Here is a 25,707-nt window from a genome sequence, read left to right as displayed (position 1 = left end):
GTACATAATTATTAATAGACTCTTCTTTCATAGATTTACGCTTAATATACGTATTTAATGATTTGTAGTTTCATTGTGTAAAGCAACAACAAAGATTGTTAAAAGAATTTCTTAAAAAAAACTCTCGATTTTATGTGTGTTTTGCATACAAGATTTTTAACCTAAAATTTAATCTATGTTCGTGTTGTTTAATTTCCTGCTTTGTTTTATGTTTCACGGGTTTTAAAGTTATCTCAAAGAAAGGTGTTTGGTTTAATTCCTCATGCACATTAACTCAAGTAAAGTTAATTCAAAACAAAATTCTCTTACCATTTGAATTGGTTTTAAAATTGAAAGGCAATGGAAATGTACGCTAATATCAGACATCCATATCTGCCAAATGCAATATTTTTCATTGTTCAAAGCTAGTAAAAATATTACGTAGAGAAATAAGAGTAATATTTTAATTATTATTATTTTAAAATACTTATTTTTAATATTTATGATAAATGTAGTTTTAAATCACCTATTTTAATTTTAGAGTGAACCTCAGCAAAACTTATAATACACGTTATAATTTCAAAAGTTTGAATAGCTTTCGAAGTAAAGAATCGTTTTATAATCCCTAATTTAATATTAAAGTAATTAATCATTGCTAAAATAGCAATTTCAAAGTAGTTTTTCTTTCATTTAAAGAACGCAGTTTATCTTCACGGCAGTTTGCAGAGACTCTGGGTATTATTATCGTCGCTTACAACATTTAATCGATAGGAAAATACTACGCATGAAAACATGTCAAAATATTTTAAAAACTCTAATTAAGAACTTAGAAAATATTGACCAAATTTTTATTCTTTGCGAATCTAGCTGCAAACAATATATTTTCAGTTCCTCGTTAATGGCAGAATTCGACAAAAAAATGCTAAATCACTTTAATGATACCATAAATTATATATTAAATGATTATTTCCTTTATTAAAAAAAGACTTTTAAAAAGTTGGAATAATGAAAGTAAGCGAACAATTTTTTTTTATGAACGTGGATGTTGAAATAAGTTTATTTTTTAAAAATTACTTCATCGGTATATGATATTTATACACCACAAAAAAACGCTCGTATATTGAATGTTCTTATGTTCATAAAGATAAAATAAGAAATAATTATTTTTCACCAACTTAGCTTAATATAAATAATTAACTTAGTAATATAGATAGTTAAGCAAAATATTTAACTTCGTAATTTAAATTTGTAATTTCAACACGAGTCTTATAAAAACTGGTCTGCACTGGTTTGGAGAGTTTCTTCAATATGTTTTAGCATATTTTTGTTGAAATTTTTAAAAGTATTTGCTTAGTGTTGTTTCAAACGTACCTCTGTAAGACAAGTATGAAATAATAATTTTTTTCCCCTTACGAGCTACAACCATTACATAAATCAGTCCCAAAAATTCTCTTTTAATGCTATAATTAGCTCGATATCATGATTGCTGATATTTTGATACATAATCTTTTTATTATATTAAAATTTCATTGTGCGTGTTTTGAATTTTCTGTCAAAATCAAGCTGACATTTTTTCTTTCATCGGATCGCATAAAAAACTTTTTACAATTATTTCTGTCGAAAATCATACTTTTCAATTATCCAGTCCAATAAAAAATATTTTTGTTCAATTTTTAATTTAATTTTAAATAAATAATTCAAATACGTTTTTGTTTTATTTTAAAGGGAATTGATGTAAAAATAACATATCAGTTTATCCCAGTTCATCTAAAAATTCCATTTTTTATCTAAAAATTACATTATTTAAAATTACATTTTCTCAGTATCTATATTTCAATTCTTTTCGAATATTCACTTTTGTTTGCTCACCTTGATGTTGATGCGCATTTTAACATGGATATTTTTTGAATTTGTTCATTGATTTTTATACACTTTTAAAACTAAAACTGAAAAAAATATTTCTTCAAGTTCAGAAGTAAATATTTTATGTTTTAGAACAGTGGTTTCACATTGGCTTTCCATCTAATCCTAGGGTTTAATTTGGAAGAAATACTTAACAATTTAAAAGATTCATTTGCTTAAAAATTATGAAGATTGATATAAAAGTTTAAATATTTCGAGCTGTTATTAATGCGCCGAAATCTTGTTTCATTCATATGAATACTAATTTCTTTGTTAAAGACGTGATTTTAACCCCAACAGCGTGTGGAAATGCATTTTGCCGTAATTTGTCTCTCTCAACTACTGTGGATTTTCGAGTTTTGCTTTCTAACCTTTTTTTTTCACTCTCAACTACCATACTTTTTTCTAGTTTTGTGTTCCTTCTTTTTTTTCTTTTTTACGGTATCAACTCAGAATTTTCTGTTTCAAATCACTTTTGTTTCGTCATTCGCGTATGACGAGTCTTGAAAATGAGAAGTATTTTCTTAACCCTCGAAATAAGTTAACTTTTATTACCATTTTAATAATTTTAAATCATCAAGCATAATTAATCTCGGCATTCTGGTATATTTTTCGATTCACATATAAACTACAATATACTTTTTAAATAATAGTAAAATAAATTTCTAAACAATCTTCATAAATCACTATAAATGAGAAAAGTTCTTATTTATTACACTGTTTATATTAATTTAAAAATTAAATCTTTTTTTTTTATTAGTCTTGAGATCGAAACTCTTTTTACGTTAATCGCATTAGCAAATCCTATTTAAAATTTACTTCTAAATTCATTAACTATTACATTATAACTGCATTTGAGTGACAAAAAAATTCTAAAATGAAACAATATAAAAATAATATTAATACAATTATGCATATGGAGGAAATTAAAACTTTCTTCTCATTGCTATTTTTTTTCTTTTAAAAGTAATTATCATAGAGTGGTTATCTTCGAAAGTTGTTTTAAATTAGAAATTTACTTTTTAATGGTTTAATGTTAAAAATTCTTTCTTAAATTTTTTTACAAACATTCGAAAACAAGTTCTAAGTGTTTGTAAAAAAAGTCAATTTTCAAAAATACTTTTGTTACTTTGAAGATTCATTCTTTAATTAAATGAAGTACATTAACTAGTTGTTCAAACTATAAAAATTTATTCTACTATTTAATTAATTACTCAACTGCTTGATTAAAGAACTTCAAGTAATTAGTTAAATAATGAAATTAAATAATGAATATTTAAATTAAATATTTAAAATTGTAAGTATCTCTTACTCAGCTTTTAAATATAACATATAATTATGATAGAAATACTCATAGTTAGGTAAATAGATGATATTCTAATTTCATATTTCATCTTTTTAAAGAAATGTAATTCTGTTAATATAATATTTGATTATTTATTAGTGATTTTAAATGAAGTTATAAAGAATCGAACCACTTCGAGAATTCAATTATTTTCTTAGAAATTCAAATAAAGTCCAATTTCAACAATTAGTTTTATCAAATATTTGACTTTTAAATTAGGATTAAAAATAACTTCTTTTATTTGCAAACTATTTATTTCTTACACAGTAATTCTTCATTGGAAGTTTAAGGCACAAACTTACGTCTTTCTATCCTAATTGAAATTTTTTAAGTATTATGAAGCAAGTAGAATTAGGCTATCATTTTGTTATAGTATAAAACATGAACTGTAAATTTGTAATTAATGACAAAATAAAATAGACTGAAAAATTACTGAATTATCTAATTTTCGACGATCAGTTTCGTAAGGGAATCGACAGATTTCGTTCAAAGTGATTTAAAACTACTACGCTAAATTTATGCGATTTAAAACTTCACACTTTAAAAGATTGCAAAAATTTGAATATTTTTTGACTATCATTAAATAAAATAATAATTATTACAAATTATATTTTTATTAATTATTTAATATAGCAAATTTTATGAATGTTTGCATATAATATTTGATTCGTTTAAAAAGTAGTCGAGAAATGGTATAATCTGCAAAAAGTTAAAATTCCAAATTAATCAAACTTTCGACTGCTCCTGCAAACACTGATGTTATTTTTTTTCTTCAAATTATTGAAAAACTAAAATGTAACAATGTGCAATGCTAATCCTATAACAAAATTCTTTTTCCCAATTTCCTTTCAGGCTGACAAATTAAGTATTTTTTTTAGATATTCAGTATTGCAGACTGAAATCACAACGACTGTTCAAGTTTTGCGATTCTAACACAAACAGTTCTAAAGTTGTAAGAGAAACACAAACACGAATTCTTCCGTTTATTATGGATGCGAAATCATCTTACTCTTATCTCGTCTTTTTTACATTTAGCATTCCTAACATTTTTATTTTAAGGAAAATATATTGTTCCTCTTTTATCTATCATCACATTCTTTCTTATAACTGAAAGTATACTTTTGAAATGATAAACCAAACAAATAATGTAAAAGAAAATGACGGGGACTACTCTAGAATACTGTGTAAAAATAATATTCAGAAGTATCTCCCCTTTATTTCAAAAGAGTTACTGAATTTCATTTCAAAAAAGATGTGACTTATAAATAAGTCACATCTTTTTTGCAGGTTTTAATTAAAACATTAGTTAAATAGTTTAGATTTTCACTCATGGTTTCCATTTAAAAAAAAAAATTTGCTTGCTATTTTCTCCAAACGCAAAGCAGAATAAAAATGTAAAAAATGTTATTTTAAAGACATAAAATTATTTGAAAAAGTGGAAACACGCGTTGTAAAGATAAAATCGCCACAAATGTCACGTACTGTCAAATTGTTTATGGCGTTATCTTTTTTTTAAAAAAAAAGGATTTGCATTTCCACGTTGGTGTTTGAAGCTTTGACAATCCTTTCAAACATTTCTTACTTTCCTCCAGACTTTTAAAATTTTATATCTTCTTTTCTTTTGAATTTAAAAATTAGAATACACTTAAAAAAGTAAATGCACTTAAACTTAATAGTCCATCTAAGTTAAGTAAAGCCACCGCATTATTTTAATGAATAATATTTACGTAATAATATAATTAAGTTAGATAGTTTCTATGTTATTAGTTGCATTTCCAGAAATTAACTCTCACAAATTTCTGTTGCACAAGAGAAGTCAGTGTGTTTCAAATATGTAGTGCATAAAGAATAGTGAATTGAGTACCACACATTAACACCAATACGTGCCATTGACACTGATGACGTATTGACACTGATTGTATTGATGACAAATGATAGATTAAATTTTGTATTACTGGTTGTATTCAAAAAAATTCAATCTTAAAATTTCGATAGGACAAGAAAAACCAATGTGTTTCAAATATATAGTGTACAAAGAATAGCAAATCGAATACCACACATTGACACTAATGCATGCCATTGTTAGTGATTTGTATTGATGTCGATGATTGATTGATTTGGATTGAACTGGTTGCACTTCTAAAATTAAGCCTTAAAATGTCTTCAGAGCTCGAAAAATTAATGACTTTCAAATATGTAATTTATAAAGAATAGCGAATTGAGTACCACGCATTAACACAGAATTTTATTAATGATGTCGATGATAGATTCTTGTTTTTTAACAATACATCATTAACCTCATTTCCATTTCTATATTTTATCACTTGAAAAAAATTGTCGCATCCTTTACCAGATACTTAAACCAGACGATCCGGAGGGGATATCATCTTAGCTGACCCAAACTTTATGTACTGAATTGAACAAAACATTTTTTTTAAATATTTTAGTATTATTTTCCATTTGTATTAATGTTTCCATTTTCTTATATAATTCCAAAGATCCGCATAGCAGTCTTTCAACTGCTTATTTAAAACTGAGCAATCGATTACAATTTTTTAATACTTCCTTTTTCGTAATTTTGTTAATATCGTAAATTTTCTCAAAACTTCTACATAAAATATTCCCTGTTATAAAAATTATTTTGATTTAAAAAATAAATTTTCAATTCCAATTAAAGATTATAAAAATTTAAAAAATTCTATGCCAGTCGTGTTAAAAAAAATTTGTTTTTCAAACGTCATATCTTTTGATATTTGAATTAATAAGCTTCAAACAGTTTAAAAATTTATTTCGAGATGCAAATTAACTTTCGTTATCAGCAGTCAGTGTGAAATATTTGTTTTCTTCATATCTTTGAATAAAACGATTTTAAACGGAAATAAAGATATTTAAATAAATTCCTGATGCTGCTCTAATTTTTTTACTGAACTACTTTATTAATTCTACTATTTATGAATTTCACTAAAATTTCTCTTAGCACCTTAAAAATTTCAATCATCTATGAAATATATTAAATTAATAAGTGTGTTATAAATGGATATAAAGTAAAAAATACTCCTTATTTTTAAAACACAATTCCTAAATTTATTTCACGATTCTTTTTCCTTCATTTTTAAGTCCACTTGTTGAGTAGAGAACAATCGTTATTTTTGAGAACAATTCCCCTGAGCAAATTATTTCAATTGTTTCTCACTTGTCACGCCTTCCCTTGTATGTTGCTGGAGTAAAACGGATTCCAGGTCGATGAAGTGTGACGTCATCTACCTTTCCCTAAAAGGTCGGAGGTAAGTAAAGCACAAGCATCTTTCTAGAATTTCTCTTTTCAATAAACAACACTTAAGATTGTTTTCCTTTTGTAATATTAATGCGAAAAAATATTTTCCCAGCAGACGATTTTTTAACTCTTCACGTGTTAAAGAACTGAAGTGAATCGCATAACGAAAAGCAAAACATCCCATTTTGCTAATATCAACATATATATTCCAGCTTTCCATTTGCCGTTTTGGCATTAAAATTTTTTAAAAATTAAACTTTCCATATACACTTTTTTTAATTTTTCAACACGCAAGTGTGAATGTCGCTCACTTTTGTTAATGATGCCAAATGTTGTTCTGTTGTGGAACCATTAGTTGCCACAGTAACAATAAAATTGTTCTCTAAGCTTAATCACAAAAACAGTTGCCTTTTCTTCAGTGAACTGACTAAACAAATTTGCTCTAACATATGAAACAACAAGCTCATTAATATTTTGACTAACCTATTAATTAATACAATTCTCGCCTACCAAACTGCATGGAAATTAATCATTCAAAATTATTGCTTTTAAGTGATATATATGCATTTATTTTAAGCATTGGAGAATTTTGTTATTATATTATAAATTAAACTTTTAATTGTTCATAATGACGCTCATTATAAAAAACATTTAAGTTGTATGATATGGGGGCAAATAGGAAAAACCATTTACCATAAATGATTTACAATAAAATGAAATCGAAAATTCTAAACAACTCAAAATATATCATTTTAATTTTGAGCCAAAATATTTTCTCTTAACAGCAGTCACTGAACTTATCATTCTTTTCCATGGAAAGTACCGGAAGTGTTGCATATTTTGCGTTACCTGGTGAGCATCTTGTGACCAAAGTCACGATGACCCTCGCCAGACTGCCACAGATACCCGTTCATGGTGTGGGCCTCATTCACACATCACACGCAACTGAGGACAACACACAGAGAGAAACATCCATGCACTGAGCGGGATTTGAACCCGCACCCATTGGCCTCACAGTCAGGCACGTTAACCACTTGTTCACCTGTCATAATGTGGGGTTCAAGATAACCGTGAGAGGTTTCCGTGATTTTTCTCTCCATGTAACGCAAATGTGGGTTAGCTTCATCCAAAAAGTCCTCCCCGAAGGCAAATTTATCCCATTACTTGATCCAGGAGTTCCCTTGTCTTCTGGATTGAGTTCAAAATTACAAGGCTACAGAGTTCAACATTAGTAGTCGTAAACCCAAATTTGGGTCGGCTGCTCAACGCCGGTTATAAAATGAAATAAAATTAATATAAATGAAATATTCGAATTATGTTTATTATTTACTTTATTAATTAACATGCCCAAAAAAATTCTAAAATCTTCTCACTGTTTATTAAATTTTAATGAAAAACATGTTCTTACATGATAAAAGCCTTGAGACTACTTAATAAATTTTACGGTTTTGCATAACCAACTGAGTTGCTGGTTTTAAATCGAATAGTTTACTGAATATTTTTACAGTGTATTTGTTTTTATTAAAAACTGACTGGTTAGTCCCTAGCTTAGCTTACGTCTAATTTTTTAAGCAAAGAAAAAAAACGAGCCGATCTTTGAAACATTTTCAACAACACATTTTAAATCAGTCGGAATATAACTTATGATTATAATGAATATAACTTATGAAAACGGCTATTGCTATCAAAACCATTTTTATTTGGTTAAAAGAGCTGAAAAATAACAATTATGTAAAATTTCAGAAATTTAATTGTAAGCCATTTCTTTTCTTGCTTGTAATTTAAACAAAGAAGATCGAGCTTATATAAATATACTTAAATTCTCCTACTTATCTTTGCAACAACAGTCAACGTTTAAAGCAATAAAAAAGAGAAAACTCGCTAAGAAATTACTCAAAATTTCAATAACTTTTGAACAAAGTAGAATTTTTTAAAAAATTATGTTTAGTTCCCGAATGAAGACTCTTTCAGCCCATCAAATTCCTACTCTGTAGTTGCAATTCTGTGGGCTGCAAAGTTACCAGGGAGTTATTATTTTTTTTTTAATGCGGCGAGTTTTTAATTCTTGAACTAATCATCAAATAATGAAAATTTTCAGTTCATTGCACCCTCTGTACTTTTTTCTCCATACCTGCATGTATGTTAGTTTCTAAGTCTTAGAATTTTTCAGCAAAAAAGCAAAATGTAACGTGAAACCAAGCCCCCAAAACAATGGCAGCTCTAGCAATTTTTTAATATAGAGAGATTAGATTTTATTAGTTGCTTTTTTCCAAAAAATAGCCAAAGGAAAAGCACAATAGAATTTATTTAATATTTCAGACTATCATCAGACGAAATAGAAATGCAAAACCTACCTCTTCTATAAATAATATGTAATCACTGGGGAGGAAAACAATATTTACTGTCTGATAAAAAATAAGTGAGAGCAACGAAACCATTCCCTAAATTATGTTCGGCTTTCTAAATTGATTTCTATTTCTGTCTTTATTAGGCTTTATGGAGCAACAGGAGTTAATAATAGACTTAGGGAACAATATGCTTCTGGATTTACGAACGAATTGACTCTAGTGTGAAAGTTATTGACTGCAAAGTTTCTCTTATCTTTATCAATTTATCATGGTTTTATTTCTCTGTAAAAGATCTAAAAACAAATTGCGTCTAGTAATTCAGACTCTTTTGACGCAAAATCAGACATCGCGATGTTTGATTTTATTGTGACTTAATTTTTTTAAAAATATTATTAATCTTAAAGATGTAAACAAATTTAAATAGCATGCCATAAATAAAGTATTTTCTTATTTATGATAATACTTTTTTGCCTAATTGTGCAAATTAAAAAATGAAGTACTGTAAAAATAAAGTGATGATATTGTTTAAAAAGAATTAGAAATTGAAGCAATTCTAACAAGATAATTATTTTTTTGTTTTGTTACAAAAAAAATTTTCATTCAAAATAATCTTCTATATTATATAAAACGCTAATACGTACGTATGTATGTATGTATCAATAAAACCGATGATATTTCTTTTCTCGCGCTGGCAACAGTTTTTATTTTTAATTGATTGGATTCGGCGCGCAAGAGCACGTAGTGAGCAACCAGATAACAATAGCCAGAGTGAGCATTATCAGGTTGTTCAATTCAGATTCATGCACTAAAAACATGACAATATTTGATTTAAACTCAATTAGGAATTAATTAATTAATTGAAGTGAGAATGCTTTAAAAGGCCGCTGTTGAATTGATATTTTTCTACTGGGAGCTACCTAAAGGTCTAAAAAACGTTTAAGTGTTTGTATTGAATGCATTGAATTTTTTCTTACATTTCGCGTTTATTTATGTGTTGAATTTTCACTCTTTAAAATGCAGAATATTAGTGAAGCAATATTTGATAATTTATTTTGCTAATATGTTTCTTATTTAGCTAATGTTTTGATTTTTTCACCATGTACAATCTAAATAGCTAATATACTTTTTTAAAAGTCAATAAGAACATTGGTGGAATTCATCTACATAAGTACAATACTATGTCTTTGATGATAAAATACTATATCCTTAATGATAATATATTATGTCTTTGTGTTAGAACATTGTGTTCATTGGTGAGCGAGCGCAGCGAGCCATGGTTCACGGCGTGAACCACATAGGATTGCGTAGCAATTCTCGGGGGTTGGCGAGCGTTATCGAGCAGGGGGCGGAGCCTCCTAGTATTATTTAAAACTTAATATCTTATTCTTGATTGAATTTCTCTTCAGTTATTAAGCCTATGATGCAGAACTTTTATTAAACAGATTTTTCGTACTTTTTTATATTTTTTTATTAATTAAGGTTAAAATAAGTTTAAAATATTATATTTAGCATTTCAATAACTTATGGTCATGGAATGCAGCAAATGAATACTGTGGGTCCTTTCTACGTGAAACGTAAAATCTACCAAACGCGACTCAAATAATTTTTCAAATTTGCCCTTATTTGCAATTATTTTGATCTGAGAGAAATAGATATTTATCATTGAAATTTCTTTAATTTACATAAATGGAAAAAAAAATTTCAAATCTCACTTTTTTGGATTTTAGATTATAATAAACATACGAGGGTTGTAAATTAAATAGTGGCAACTTAACCTTGAAACTCACAGAAGGGCGGGCATGCGTAAATAGGGTATGGGTGGGGGGAGGTGGCGCTGTTGTCGATGTGTAGAGTGCAAAAAACAGCCGATTTGCTTGGAAGGGTAGTTGTTGCGTGGCGTTAAAGTGAGGAGTTTCGTTTCCATCGCTCTAAAGCATGTTGTGAAAAGGCTTACTGACGAAAAAAGACGAGATGCTTGAACCCATCGTGCACTGTCCTATGCGGTAAAACATTTGCTCCACGGGCTTCCACTAATCCTCGATAGCATTCTGTTGCATTTTTCCACGGGCAACCTCGATTGTAAGCCACGACCGCTGATCACCTTTTGAAAACATGCTTTAGAGCGATGGAAAAGAAACTCCTCACTTTAACGCCACACAACAACTACCCTTCTAAGCAAATCGACTTTTTTTTTGCACTCTACACATCGACAACAGTGCCACCTCACCGCTCCCATACCCTATTTACGCATGTTCGCCCTTCTGTGAGTTTCAAGGCTAAGTTGCCACTATTTAATTTACAACCCTCATATAATTCCGATAATCTAACAGATATTTTAGTAGCTATTAGACTGTTTTTTTTAACAATTAAAAAATATGAAAATATATTTTTGCTTGTAATTAAAGCATCAGAAAAAACTGTATAAAAGATACACTGGTATCCCACCTGCGTCAAAGGATTAATGTTATACTAGATTATATTTAACTTCACTGTGTAATTTTTATAGAAATAGTCATTTCGTTTCTGTCAGGCATTTTACCTATGCAAACATATTTGGAAATATTTAACAAAAATAGAAAAGTGACCTTTACTCGTAGAAAGTTGTGCAAGCATACAATTGAGCTCATCTCTTTTACAATAGTTGCCTCGACTACCGCAGGAATTTCCATGTTCGATGCTCTAGACCAAAAACCAGACCTAAAACTGAAATCATAAGGCGCAGAGGAATCTAAATATTGATTGCCAAACCAAATAAATTCTCATTCTAATACCGCCTAAGAGCTTTTCTTTAACAGATGTCTATTTCCATAAAATAAGGACTCATAGAAAATAAAATTTTTAATAATATAAAAGGCCCTTTTGAATACTCTATTTTAATTATACCATTTGTAAATCTATATAATATTGGAGTATTACATGTACTTCTTTTTAAATTATTATTAGAGAGTTATTATGTATTTTTCTATCTGCGCAAAGATTTAATTACATTCCTTAAAGTTTATTGATCCCTTTGCTTTGTTAACATTACAGATCAGTGAGGAGCTCTTAATCCTTAGATTATTGATCTCATCTAAGAAAGGTAAATTATGTCTGATATTTAGATCGTCAGCTATTCCTGATACCGAAGTTAAATGTAATCAGTGAACTCCTATCGCCAATAAAACTTCGTAATGAGAGTGAGGAATAATTAGTTGAAATCATTATAATACAGCAAATATTATCATCGTAAACTTTGCACCCAACACAATTACCCAGTCTATGTTTACATATATACAAATTGTAATGCATGGAATTCTCATTAGATATGGTAGCAATTTTAACACTTTTCATAGGATTAGAATTTCAAATGAGTAAAAGGCTAATGACTTATGCAATATACATTCAATACTTTCAAGTATTCCCGATTATATTTATTAAAATTTGTGAGGAGAACTTAAATTTGTATTTATTTCATCTATGTAAAAATGAGATTGACTTCGATAGTAATTAAGTTTTATCTATTAAAAAAATTTATGTCTAGTTTAAATTTTTACTACTCTTACTTCGTTTTTGATTGAGATATCATAAAGTCATTGTTCATGGAACATTGTTTATATTATTAGTACTATGCACAATAGTGAGACGATTACTAATTATCATTCCATAAATTGTCATTATCTACACCTGAATTTCGTAGAAACTATAGTATTTTAATAGTATCATAGTATTTCTTATGATACTACTATGTCATAAACTGATAAATGCTTTCTGCTCTTGTTTCATTTTTTACAAAGATAGAATAGAGTAAATATTTATGGACCAAGGTTGTGCATAATATTGGCGCAGTACTCAATAATGAGATGAATTTTTAATTGTCATTCCATAAATGTCCATTATCTACATCTGAATTTAGTATGATACTATAATATATGAATAGTATCATAGTATATTTTATGATGCTAAGTATATGAATAAATTAAAGCAATATTTATATTTAACAGTGCAATTTAGGTTAATTAATATGTTCATATGATGAAATATTTATGCTAGATCAGGGCTGTCCAACTGGCGGCAAGGTATGAAATATAAGAAGTATTAGATACTTTCCCTAGACATTGTATATAATATCTAGGCATTCTATAGAACAGGGCTGTCCAACTAGTGGGCCTTGGGCCACATGCGGCCCGCCAACACTTATTGTGCGGCCCGCCAACTTCTTATTCAGGCTGATCGGCCTCAGTTTTCTCATTAAACTGTAAGCAAATTGTTTTATAATCCTTCTGTTTCAATGCTTTATAATTATCAATTAAACTATTTATTGTTATTGTATGAGTGGTAGGAGGTTATTGTTCAACTTTTTCAAACTGTGACCCGCCAGGTGATCAGTGAACGGAATTTTGGCCCGTGGGACAGCCCTGTTCAGTTGGACAGCCCTGTGTTAGATGATTATGCACGAACAGTTAATGAAAATATTTCATTAATTTAATGCTTACATTGTTATTTTTCAATATTTTGTATAATAAGACAAATGGCGTCAAATCAGCTTAGAAAGTTGAAAAAAATCACTTGCTTAAATTTTTTAAAAATTTAAAAATTCAATTCTAAAATTCTAAAAATTTAAACATTTAAGGAACAGAGAAATTTTTAAACGATTTCAAATAGAAAATGTCCAAAAACAACCAAAATTTAGAAATATGTCGGATTTCAATAAAAAAAACACTCAGCAAATAAATTAATGAACATAATTACTGTTCTAATCAAACAAATTGCTAATTACTAGTTGAGAATTAAATAAGCTATTAGTTTTTTTTTTACTTTGAAATAAACAAGTTTCTCTTAAAAATAAAAAAATCTACATTATCTATAACTGACAAATATTAAAATAAAATATTAATGAAAAATGACTTATTTCAAAGCTGTGCCAAATAATTATTCTTATGAATGCTTTGTGCATATTTAAAAAAGTAAAATGCAACAAAAATTAGTAAGTAATATGAATTACAAAGTAAAATGTACTAAAAAGAGATACCCATGAAAAATATTAACCAAACTTATATCTAAAATAAAAATTTTATTAAAACAAATTTGTGTCCTAAGACATATTTACAATGTATTTGGATTATTCCATCCGTTTCAAATAAAATGCAAGATAAATTAAAAGAATACCAGTGTCGTTTTCAAACTCTTTCTTAAAATCTGACAATGAAAATGGATAAAAAAAATATTGATTAAACAATCAGTTAAAATTTTCAAAAATTGCGTGATCTGCAAGGTACTTTGACGACAAAATAGTACACTTAAGACTTTATTCACGTTTCGGGGTCTTCCCTTCGTGCTCGTTATATTATTCATAATGCATACAGAGTGATAATCTCAAGTTGTGTGTAAGTAACAATTACTTCATAAATCAAGTAATAAATAAATTAAAGATTCCCTAACCATTTATTACGAAAATTGTTTAAAATTAAATACTTCGTGCTTTTACTAGCACTAAATTAATTGCTATGTAGGTATTTTTAACTTCACCACAACTTAACTTGGCAAGGTTTTCTTCATTTTTTAACAAAAAGAATAGTAATTATATTTAAGCGTTTAAGCGTGTTAGTGTATTTAAACATTAATTAAACAAAAGATATATTAAGATATACAGATATAAATTAGTGTAGTCTTTAGAGATAATTTCAAAAACTAGTAAATATTTATACGCTTTCGAATATAGAGGTATAATTTAACTATTTTGTAGCTTTTCGTTTCGTAGCATTAAGAAAATTGTTGATCCCGAAGAATCAGCTGAATATATTTAATAATTTCGTTATTTTTTTAATTGTTCGATTGTTTTTTTCTGTCTAGACATAATATATGAATTATACATCAAAGCATTCAAAGCAGATTTCTGTATACTTAAAAGAGAAAAAAAAATTTCTATCAATAAAATTATTAATTTCGGTATGAGTTTTTTTTTTGCATGAAAAATTTCAATAGACAAGAATGGATTATAACCAATTCACAAAAAAAGATTTTTAAATATCAATTCCAATGTGAATGAGAACGGAGAGGACCTAGAAAGATAGGGCTAGATTATAGCAATTTTCACTAAGAAAACAGTACTGTCAAAACTACCATATAGTACAGTATAGTATAGTAAAATTTAACCTGCTTCTGGCTCTCTGGAAACACGAAGAAGCTCGGCAATTTTTACGGTAATTTGGAACATAGAAAACATAGCATTTGCGTGCAAACTAACATGCATGCGTGCATGTATCATAAATGCATAATTATGTGTACTAAGCATATACGCATTGTATTATGCATCGACAATATAATTATATATTGAACGTATAAAGAATATTATCCGAACAAACATACATTGTAGGCATTGCATATGTATACATATTTGTTCATATATTGTATATGTATATATCGGAATCATAAATTGTGTGTACATGCATGCGTACATTCTATGTACATAAAAATATGTATCCCCATGCATACTTACATAATGTATTTCCATATAGAATGTTATCGTAGCTACTTGTAATCGTATAGTTTGATTACAAGTAATCACAATTACTTGAAATCACGATTACATGTAATCATATATTTTGATTACTTGTAATCATAATTACGCGTAATCGTTTTTGTTGTAATTACTTGTAATCGCAATTACTTGTAATCATGATTACAGTTGAAATCAAAATTTTGGTGAATTGTAATCAAGATTACAAGTAATTGATCACTGTAATGAATTATTGTAATCACGATTACAGCTGATTATCTGAATTTTTAAAAGTTGTAACCACGATTACGAGTAATTGATTACTGTAATCGACTATTATAATCACGATTACAGCTGTAATCAAAGTTGTATTCACGATTACAAGTAATTGATTACTGTAATTCTTTGTTGTAATCATAACTACAGCTGTAATAAAAATTGTGTTATCTTGTAATCATGTTTACAAGTAATTGATTACTGGAATCGAAAAATGTAATCGATTACATTTTTGCCCAACTCTGTTCAACAGTCCTACTTAAATTTATGTGCTGAAAAAAACTGCTACATACTTCTAAAAATGCTTTTCTAATAAAATGAATACATATTTCAGCCATTTCCTGCTAAGAACTGTTCAAATATTATTTATCCCTTCTTCAATGAATTACTCACAATATTGGGCTCTGCAATCTTCTTCCCACTCTTTGAAGAAGAAAAAGAAGATATTGCTTCCCACACAATTTGTTTTTATTATTTGTATCTATTTTATTTATTTATTTGAAAAAAATCGGCAACGCATAGATAATACTGATATTTCGATAACGTTTTGAAAATATGAATTTTTGAAGTTTTCTAATTTAATAAAGATTTTAAATATTGATAACCATCTAAGATATCTTAATACCGAGATTGATAAAGTTTAGTTCCGAAATGTAATGCTACTGTGCTATTTTTTCATACTTTTCAATAAATACTTATTTTACATAAGAAAGGTTTAATTGTAGTTTTTGTTACAATTGCAAAGTATATTTATAAACTTTAAAAATTACTTTAAATTGCCAATATATTAATCAAAAATAATACATAGAACATACATATAAAATTACAGTTATAATTTTACGATAATATACAATTGAGTTCATTACGACGACAACAAAAAAAATTTTTTTTTCGTACATCTCACATTTAAAGCTTCTTTGTAATGACGTTTTTCGAAAACTACTTTTTCGCGAACAATCTTCTTCTTTTAGAAAAACTATTGTTTTCTGCATAGTGAATAATGGTATTTATGTAAACTTTACCCTTAAATGCATAATGAATGACAATGTAGATCTGCATCGTATATTGAAAACCTCACTTTTCTTTATGTAAACATGGTACAGTGTTTTTTTTTTTTTTTTTTTTTTTTAATAATTTTATCAAAAGTATTTTATCGTTTCTGAAAGCAACTAGAATCTTTGGCAGTTTTATTTCTTTAATCATAGTTACAATAATTACTTTACTGAAAAAATTTAGGTGGGGCACTTCTCAACTTGAATGCATACATATGTTATCATTTTATTCTTCTTTTCTAGTAATTTTAATCATTAACGATCTAGTTTCTATTAAAGCAAGGTTCAGTTTTTATTTTTATTTTTTTAAACAAGATAGAAGTTCATTTTCATAAAGAAAATTGTTTTTTATTATGTAATTTTGTTTTTATTTATAAATCTCATGAAAATTTTAATATTTCATCGACCAAATTTCGAGTTTTATTAGCATTCTCACGTACTCAATTAAAACTAAAAGATTTGAACGATGCAAAACCTGATTTCTTACAATTAAAGGCTTGCTAGCATATATAGACTTTAAAAAAATATCGTTACTTTAATACTCATACATTTACAAAATCGTAATTAATTGATTAAAGTAGATTTGAAAACTTATGGAAAATTGATAGTACAATTTCTTCTAAAAAAGATAAAAGAGGGGATAAAAACCGTCAACATAGAAAGTAGCAGAAGTACACAAAAACATACTTTCTACTGCCTTTATCACTTATTATACTAAATTTACAGGCCATATAACAAGCAAAGCGCATTAATCAATCTTATTATAAAAGTTAAAACCAAGCTGTTAACATGCCTATTTTGAATAAAATAATTCAGTATGTTCAGTGAAACTCCCTCAGTGTTATAAATACTGAAATTCTAAAAAACCAAATTTGGCTGGGAACAAAAAAAAAAAGAAAATATAATTCGTGATTTTGGAACCCCCCCTTTTTCCGGGGGGAAAAAGTAAATCTGACGATTTTCTAAACACACTGTCTGACTACTAGTGCTGGGCAATATCAGGATTTTGACGTTGCAATATATTACCGATATCACAGAAAACATCGATGTTTCACGATGTATCGATGTTTCTTTCAAGTTATCTAATTTAAGTTAGTTTATTTTACAGTGGATAATAATTAATTATCTAATTTCTGTAAAAACTTAAGCCTTTTGATTAATCAATTTTTCTTCAAAAAAATGAGTTATTATATTACTATAATAGCAGAGAGGCCAATTAATTGAGTTTCTGAACTTGTGATTGAAACTTTATGGATAATTATCACAATATGTCCTTAGTAGATAATAAACGCTTTCAATATTTACAACAATATTATTGTTTTATATATATTTAACTGATAATTAAGATCGCAATATCATCGTATTAAAAAATTATCAATCGATGAAGATTTACTCGATACTTATTGTAAATGATATACATGATAAATCATAAAGGATATCGTTATCACAATAAAAAAAAGTCTCTATATTTTATGATAGATCATATGGATATGATCAAGCTCCTTTGATTTCTATTTCGATAATATTAAAAAAAGAAATACTAATGAAAACTGTTCTTGCACTGACCCTTAAAAAATTGACGTTTTTATTATAAACTAGTGGGCTGTGCCCCCTGCTCGCTGACGCTCGCCAACCCCCGAAAATTGCTACGCAATCTTATATGGTTTGCTTCGCAACCCAAGCTCCCTTTTGCTCGCTACTAACTTAGGTACATTTCAAATGCACAAAATTCTAAGAATTCAAGACAATCATTCAAATCCATATAGCAACTTTTTTTTAAAAAAAAAATTACATCTTTTTAGTAGATACCATGTCATTAAAATAAATTTGAATTCAAATAAAGACTCATTGACTGAGACTCATTTTTCAATGAATAACTATTAACAATAATAAAACAGACAAATTCGTAATATAAATCAAAAATTGTCAAATAAATTCGTAATATATAAATTCGTGAAAAAAGCGCTTTCGACAAAATACTAAAATAGAGATTTATCGACAAAGACTACTCACTTCTGCCTAGCTTAATAGTATGAGATTGCCGCAGCTGAATTGTTATTTCAGTTTCCGTTTTTAAAAGCGCTATATATTGAGCCACCTCAACTAGATTTGGCATGTGACATTTTTAGCGGCAATCATTGGTCGATTTTCTAGCGTTGCCATTCGGGGAGTTGTAATGAGGCTTTTTTTGTCGCCGTGTAAGAGAAATATATATATAGATACTAATTTCTCAAGACATTCAATTCTATCTTAATATTCTAGCTCAAATCACTTAAATTAAGCGCTTGGCTCATTGAAAGGCAACTTGTTTTAGAGTTTAAAGAAAATATATATACAAATATCAATGGTAGCAGAAAAAACTTAGAGTATGTTCTTTCAAGAATGTTAATAAATATCTTCAAGTGCTTAAAATAATAAAAAAGACTAGGTTTCTGTGAATATTTCGTAAAACTCTACCATTTTCCCATCTTACCAAAAGTGCAATTTAAAAATATATGTTCTTTTAAAACAGAAGTAATATTTTATTCAAGGTTTTCAAATATGAAGCTTAACACATGTTTGTCTTTCTAAAATAACAGACGTAAAAGAATTTTCCAATTTTCTCTTTTTATTACTGAAGCATGAGAGGAAAAAATGTTCGTGAAAACTTTCGAAGAACTTTTCGATAACAGCGAAAGTAACGGATAAAAAGCTTTGAGGCATGAAGTGCCTTTTCCTCAAAAAGAAACTTGAATTTATAGATTGTTTTTATCTACTATAACTTATTAAATTTTTCAAATTTTTATCGTCGAGATACATTTTTACCTTGTTATGATGTTTATTCTTTCAAGCATTTGAAATGACATTCCAATATTTTTCCTGAGTCGAAGTGCATAGACGAAGTGCAAATTAGAGCAAATAAAAATTGCACCCATTATTTGGTAAACCAAATAATGGGTGCAATTTAGTTGCAATCAATGTAAGTAATATTGTGGAAAGTTGTACCAATATAAGGAAACTTTGAAAAATATTATTGCTGTTGCTAAAAGTTTATCAAAATCCAAAGTTTTTCATCGAGTTAAATATTTCAGTGAGGCACTAAACAAGCTCTAAGTTAGCTTTAATTCAGTTTGTTTACCAATTTAGACTTTAAGATAACTTTCAGCTGAGTAGCGCTTAAGGCTGTTATTCAAAAACTCTGCTGTCACATGAAAAGATGCTTTTTTACGAGTATTAGATTTTCGTAACTCCTGTGGGTTTGCAACAGTTATTCATGACTCTTAAGCCAAGTATAGCTTATTTTTAGCCAGCCCCATCTATGTTTATTCTAATATTAGCTCAAAATGTCAGTATAGAGAAAAGCCGTAGTTTTGAGAACATGAAAAGCGTTACTGGTATAGTTTTTTAATATTTAAAAACTTACTCCAATGCTACATGATCTGGATATGAAAATAAGGCATTGATTGTGGTAATTTTCATCTATGTCAAAAAATGTCGCCATATTGGCGATTTTTAAAAAAAGTTTAATAAATTTTAAAATATTTTACTTATTTGTCTGGTCTGAAGCTCAGATATTTTTTCACAGCAAGATGACGTATATAGTTTTAAGTAATAGTTTTGTTTCAAGTGCAAAGAACTTCAACTGTGGCTTTTTTTATTTTCCACACAAACAAATTTCGAAAACCCATGATAAGGTTTTTCTTAAAATTCAAACGATGTTAAGGTTAAATTTTACATAAGTTGGTGAACTAAGTGTTACATTTTACTGTACCTACCTTCAGGTGAATGTTTGTATTAAACTTTAACAAAGTTTTTGATGTTGAATTGAATTAAGTTTTGATTTAATGCGTACGAATTTTAAAATGAAGAATTTAAGTTAAAGATTTTTCTTTAATTGACTTAAGGGTGAGATGTTGAATCAAATTTTAAAAGCAAATCATTATCGCAATAATTAGAAACGTTAGGGCTCCACAATTTTGTGACTAAAAGCATGATTGTAGCAATGTGGGCAACATTGAACACGAGTGCCCTTTTTTCCGCAGACAAGCTAGTACCCATCGATCTAAAACTGAGTGGGCCTGCTTAAAGTTGCCACTAACAATCGAGCTCCAGCCCTTCACGATGACAATTCCCTGTATTTAACCACTGAACCCAAGCGGCTTAATATTTCACAATTCTCTATATTATTAATACATCTCTAAACATCCAATACGGTTTTTTAGTAGAAATTACGTGTACGATCCGTAAAACAAGCAAAAAATGAACTCTTTATTTCCCAATCACCTGCAGTCTACTATAAATACGGTTTTAGTTACAATAAGTTGGACCAAAGGTTTTATAATAAAAATACGAGCAGTACGTATTTTGCGTAACATGTAAGTACATGTAGTTAATTAGTAGAACCATGTAGTATTTAATTTACATCAATGTATAGAAATCACCAAACCGCAAAATCACTTTAGACAAAATCACTTGAGGCAGTTTTAATTAAACAGTAACTATGGTGAAATCAAGTTTTTCTGCTTAAATGTTGTAGAGCGTCAACCGCTACAATTATTAAGTACCAATTCCCTAGTATATAAAACATATTAACTCGATTCTATCTAGCGGTATCTTTTGATAGATGAAGGTTGACATTGTCGAAAACTCTTTCCCCACATTGGTGACTTTTGGGCGTCATCTGACCACCTCTATCTCGACAGTAACACGCCTCCTTCGATGGATGGTCTACATTGTAATCACGCTGTTGCTTATTAGTCCCGATCACACTCAGCGAAGCCTGACCACACTCGACTGCTAATAGCAACACAGGAGCAACCACACACACAACCGTGATCCTAATACAGCACTCCCAGCTTCTCATAAAAGAAAGCTATGAATCAACAGAGTAGCGTAGTATTCGTTCATCGAATTCTATCAACGATAAAATTCTGGTGTGGGAGTATTGTAGAATGTCTACTAATTCACTAATATTTAAGACAATTCACTAATATACCAATTCACTAATATTTAAGACATGTTAACATCATACATGTTAACTCAATTCCGCTTTGAAATACCTTTTTATGGATGAAGGATGACATTGTCGAAAGCTCTTTCCCCACATCTGTGCTATCTTTATCCCCTACTTTAGGCGATGTAGAAAAGTGTTATTTGTGATAAAATTAACTATTAACTTGTTATAAGTGATAAAATTAACTATTCAACTAAAAAGCATAACGATTATATTTCAAATAATAACAATTCCCGTTTTTCATCAATTATAATAATCGTAAAACAACGGGCAAGCACATGACTATTTCTGTATTTTTACTCCATACTCTTTTTTAATAAACATCTAGATATCCAAAGTTGAAAACTATAACAGTATTTTCAAAACCAACTTAGAAAATATATGCGTCTAAACTTTTTAAGAATAAGTTAAAACAATACTTTTTGCTATTTTAAAGCACGGCACGTCTTACAAAAAGGAATAAAATGGAGAAAAAATATTCTTAGCGTAGTTTATTTTGGACTAAATAGACTATGTAACCAAAATAAATTACGATTATTTTTCAAAATAGCACTAATTTCCTTTTTTTTTTATGAATTAAAATGATACTAAAATAACGGGTTAGTGCATGACTATTTCCATATTTTTACTCTGAATTATTTTCCTGAAAATATCTAGATGTCTTCAAAGTTTAAATTTGCATTAGCATTTTTCAAACCAACTTAGAAAAAATATTTTCAAAGCTCTTTTTAAAATAAGCTTTAAAAATAAATTTTGTTATTCTAAAGCACTACACGTTTTCCGAAAAGCAATATAGATGAAGAAAAAATGCTCTTACTTTTATCTGAAACCAGTAAAAAATTTCGATATTTTTAGTTCGATGCCACTGCATATTTTGAGCAATATATTTTAAATCCTATTTATATTGTCCCATTTCAGCCTTTTTATTTTTCGATCTGAAGTAATTTTAACGAAACGCAATCCTAAATTAGTAAGTAAATATTTATATTGGCTCTCAATATTGATAAATAATATTCATTTTTTAAAAAAGGACAAAATATAAACATAAAATTAGTACAGAGTATATAAAATTAGCAATCATGTCTATAGCCCAAAATGAACCACTTATTATTTTGTTCATAACTGAGAATGAATGAAAGTGTGGTCAAAACTACCAGAGTATGGTAAAATTTACCACGTTTTCTGTCTCCATGAGAATGTCAAAAAGCTCGGTAATTTTTCCTGAAGGGCTTTGGTAATAATTAATTTTGGCAAAATTAACAATAAAATATGGTTTAATAATGTGTGATAAAATTTGATAAACGTGACAAATTTGGTAATTTTATCACGATACTTTACAGCATGGGATCTAAACCATTAATTTGGTTAAATTTACATTTCAGTATTGTATTTTTACTATATGTGTAGTAATAAGAATTATAATTTTGAAAACCAGAATTTCAGGTAAACCGTTATTATGTAAATAGAAAATTTATCAAATGAGCGGCTCAGTTACCACATACTTTGGTTTCGATTACCAGAATTATAGGGGTTTTTTTACCAGGAAAGTCATTAACATACAGTATGGTAAATGTACCAAATTTTCCCTCCGTGTATTATCTTTAGATCACTTAAAATATGAGTTATTTTTTCCAAATTTTTTTTCAATTTAATGTTATAAATTCTTGTTTTAAATTCACTCGCTTTTTTTAGAAGAAAGAGAATTATAATGAACTTACTAAATAAGTTTAAAACTATATGACGGAAGAAATCAATATTTGAGTAGATTCACATGTTTTAAAAAATAACAACTAGAATAAAAAATTATATATCAAATTACATTTAATAAACACAAAACAAATGCATTTGATTAAATGTACAACTATTAATCTATATATTTTTAATGTATAACCATCCATATAACAGATAGAAGTAATCACTCCTGTTTATTTATATTTATCATTGATTGAAGTATTTAATCAACATTTGCTTCAATAACTGATTTCCTCTCTTTGATATTTTAATCTTTTAACTTGTTCCTGAAGGAAAAAAATGACATCAATAAATTACAGCATGAAAACTCACATGTACTCGGTAGCATTTTTAACTATTACCATTTCTTCACGTTATCGTTAATAGATAAATCCTGTTCAATTATAGTACTCTTCGATGTACAGTCCGCAAAAAAAAAAAGATATCACCCTGAATAACTTTCGTTCTAATGATCCGATTTTCACGAACTAAGTGTCAATCTTAATGGTTCCTAGGGGTGACCTCAAATATGCTAATTAATTAGTGCTAACTATTAATTAAGTTACGAAATCAGACACAAAAACGTACTTTCTCTGAATAAACATACATTTTTTTTACATATTTGGAATCTAGACACTTGAATTAGACAAAATTTTAAAACAATTGGGTCGTAAATTGGGTTGCAATAAAGGTTTATATATTTGGCGATAGTCCGGAAAACCGCCAAAAAAAGTCGCCTGCGCAAATAAATATTTTAAGATAACCCATTAACTGATTCAAAAGAGAAACGCTTAATTTTACTAGGTTGCTAGGCAACCAATTTCTGACTGTAAAAAAATTGAAATAATGTTTTGTGATTGCTCTGAGAGGTTTAATTAATAGTTAATAGAAAACATCTCGAAGTTTCTAGGCAATAGACAATTTTTAAGTTCATTTATGTCCAAAAAGCAAAAAAAAAAAAAAAAGAAACAAAATTTTATTTTATACTCCTTTGAAAAGAAAATATGAATCGATTTATAAGTTTTTAGAATTTAAATCAATGAACTTTTTATCTGATATTATTTAGATTATGCTACTTTTGCTATGTTTATTCGAGGATTTCATACTAAAATCAAATTAACATAACTTATACAAAATTTTAGCTATATACAAAATTAGCTATATACAAAATTTTAGGGATAATGATTTTTACAGCTTTAATCGAGTCTTCTAGGCATGAAAGTTTGAAGGAAAAAAAAGTTCTTGAAAAATAAAATGTAAATTGTATAGTAATTCTAATGCACATTCACAAGGTTTTCTATAATTTACGATAGTTCTTTTTTCTATAACTCAGTGAATTGCTGAATGTTTAGTGACATTTTAAAAACATTGAAATATTTTATGTTTAAGAATAAGATATTGAAATAATATGTTGCATATTGTATGATTCATTGCTTAAAAAATTGCTTCATTTTGCTAGATATTTACGTTACACGGTTTTCTTTGGATAAAGATGATTAGCAAATAGCATCCACATGTTTCGATGCATTCTGAAACTTACGTTCGCAAATTCACCATAAAATGTCGCACAGCATATTCTTCAAATTACGATAAGCTATATTTACCACCAAATACTGCTACTATGATTATTTTTGTTTTCTTATATATATATATATATATATATATATATATATATATATATATATATATATATATATATATATATATATATATATATATATATATATATATATATATATATATATATATATATATATATATATATATATATATATATATATATCTGATATGATACTCTATTTTTAAACAGAGCTCGTAAGGCCCTTAAGATACTGAAATGGGGGCACGAAAACTTAAAAGATTTTTTTTTCCTAATGCCCGCCTGTGTTAACATCCGTCAATTCAGGCATCTACAGGGCGACAGATATCTGTGTGGCCTAAGAATTCCTAACGAGCATCAAACATTCTCAAAATTAAGTGTTCATTCACTGGAAAATTTAGTGTTTATTCAATTTAAGAACTGTTCCTTCACTTGGTTATCTTACTACTTATTATTTAAACCACCAAAAGCTTAAAACAATATTATGTAAGTTATCTAAATTTTTTTTACATAATTTGCATTTAATAACAAATATGTCGACATGCATTTAATAACAAATACGTCATTTAGCTAAAATTACAAATTTTGAAATTTTTATGATTTTTTTTTAAAGACAAGCTAAGCTTAAGTATTCCATCACTGGTTAGTTTACCCTATAAGATTTTGAGAAATTTGCGATGTTGTGAGAGATGCTTAAAAATGTTGACTACGTATTTTTATTAATATTTATAA

The 25,707-nt window shown here is 28.0% G+C and overlaps 1 protein-coding gene and 1 long non-coding RNA gene across 3 annotated transcripts in view; one reads left to right on the top strand and one right to left on the bottom strand.

The window, feature by feature from the left end:
• The window catches only part of LOC107436426 (otoferlin), a 362,347-nt gene that overhangs the window by 259,661 nt on the left and 76,979 nt on the right, over positions 1-25,707 (bottom strand). The gene's annotated exons all lie outside the window — the stretch shown is intronic.
• LOC107438946 (uncharacterized) overlaps positions 1-25,707 on the top strand; it is an 86,525-nt gene that overhangs the window by 59,427 nt on the left and 1,391 nt on the right. The gene's annotated exons all lie outside the window — the stretch shown is intronic.

Source organism: Parasteatoda tepidariorum, chromosome 2, assembly GCF_982258835.1.
Source record: "Parasteatoda tepidariorum strain Cologne lab strain chromosome 2, Ptep-v5.0, whole genome shotgun sequence".
NCBI lineage: Eukaryota > Metazoa > Arthropoda > Arachnida > Araneae > Theridiidae > Parasteatoda > Parasteatoda tepidariorum.
This window is presented reverse-complemented; position numbering and strand designations above follow the sequence as displayed.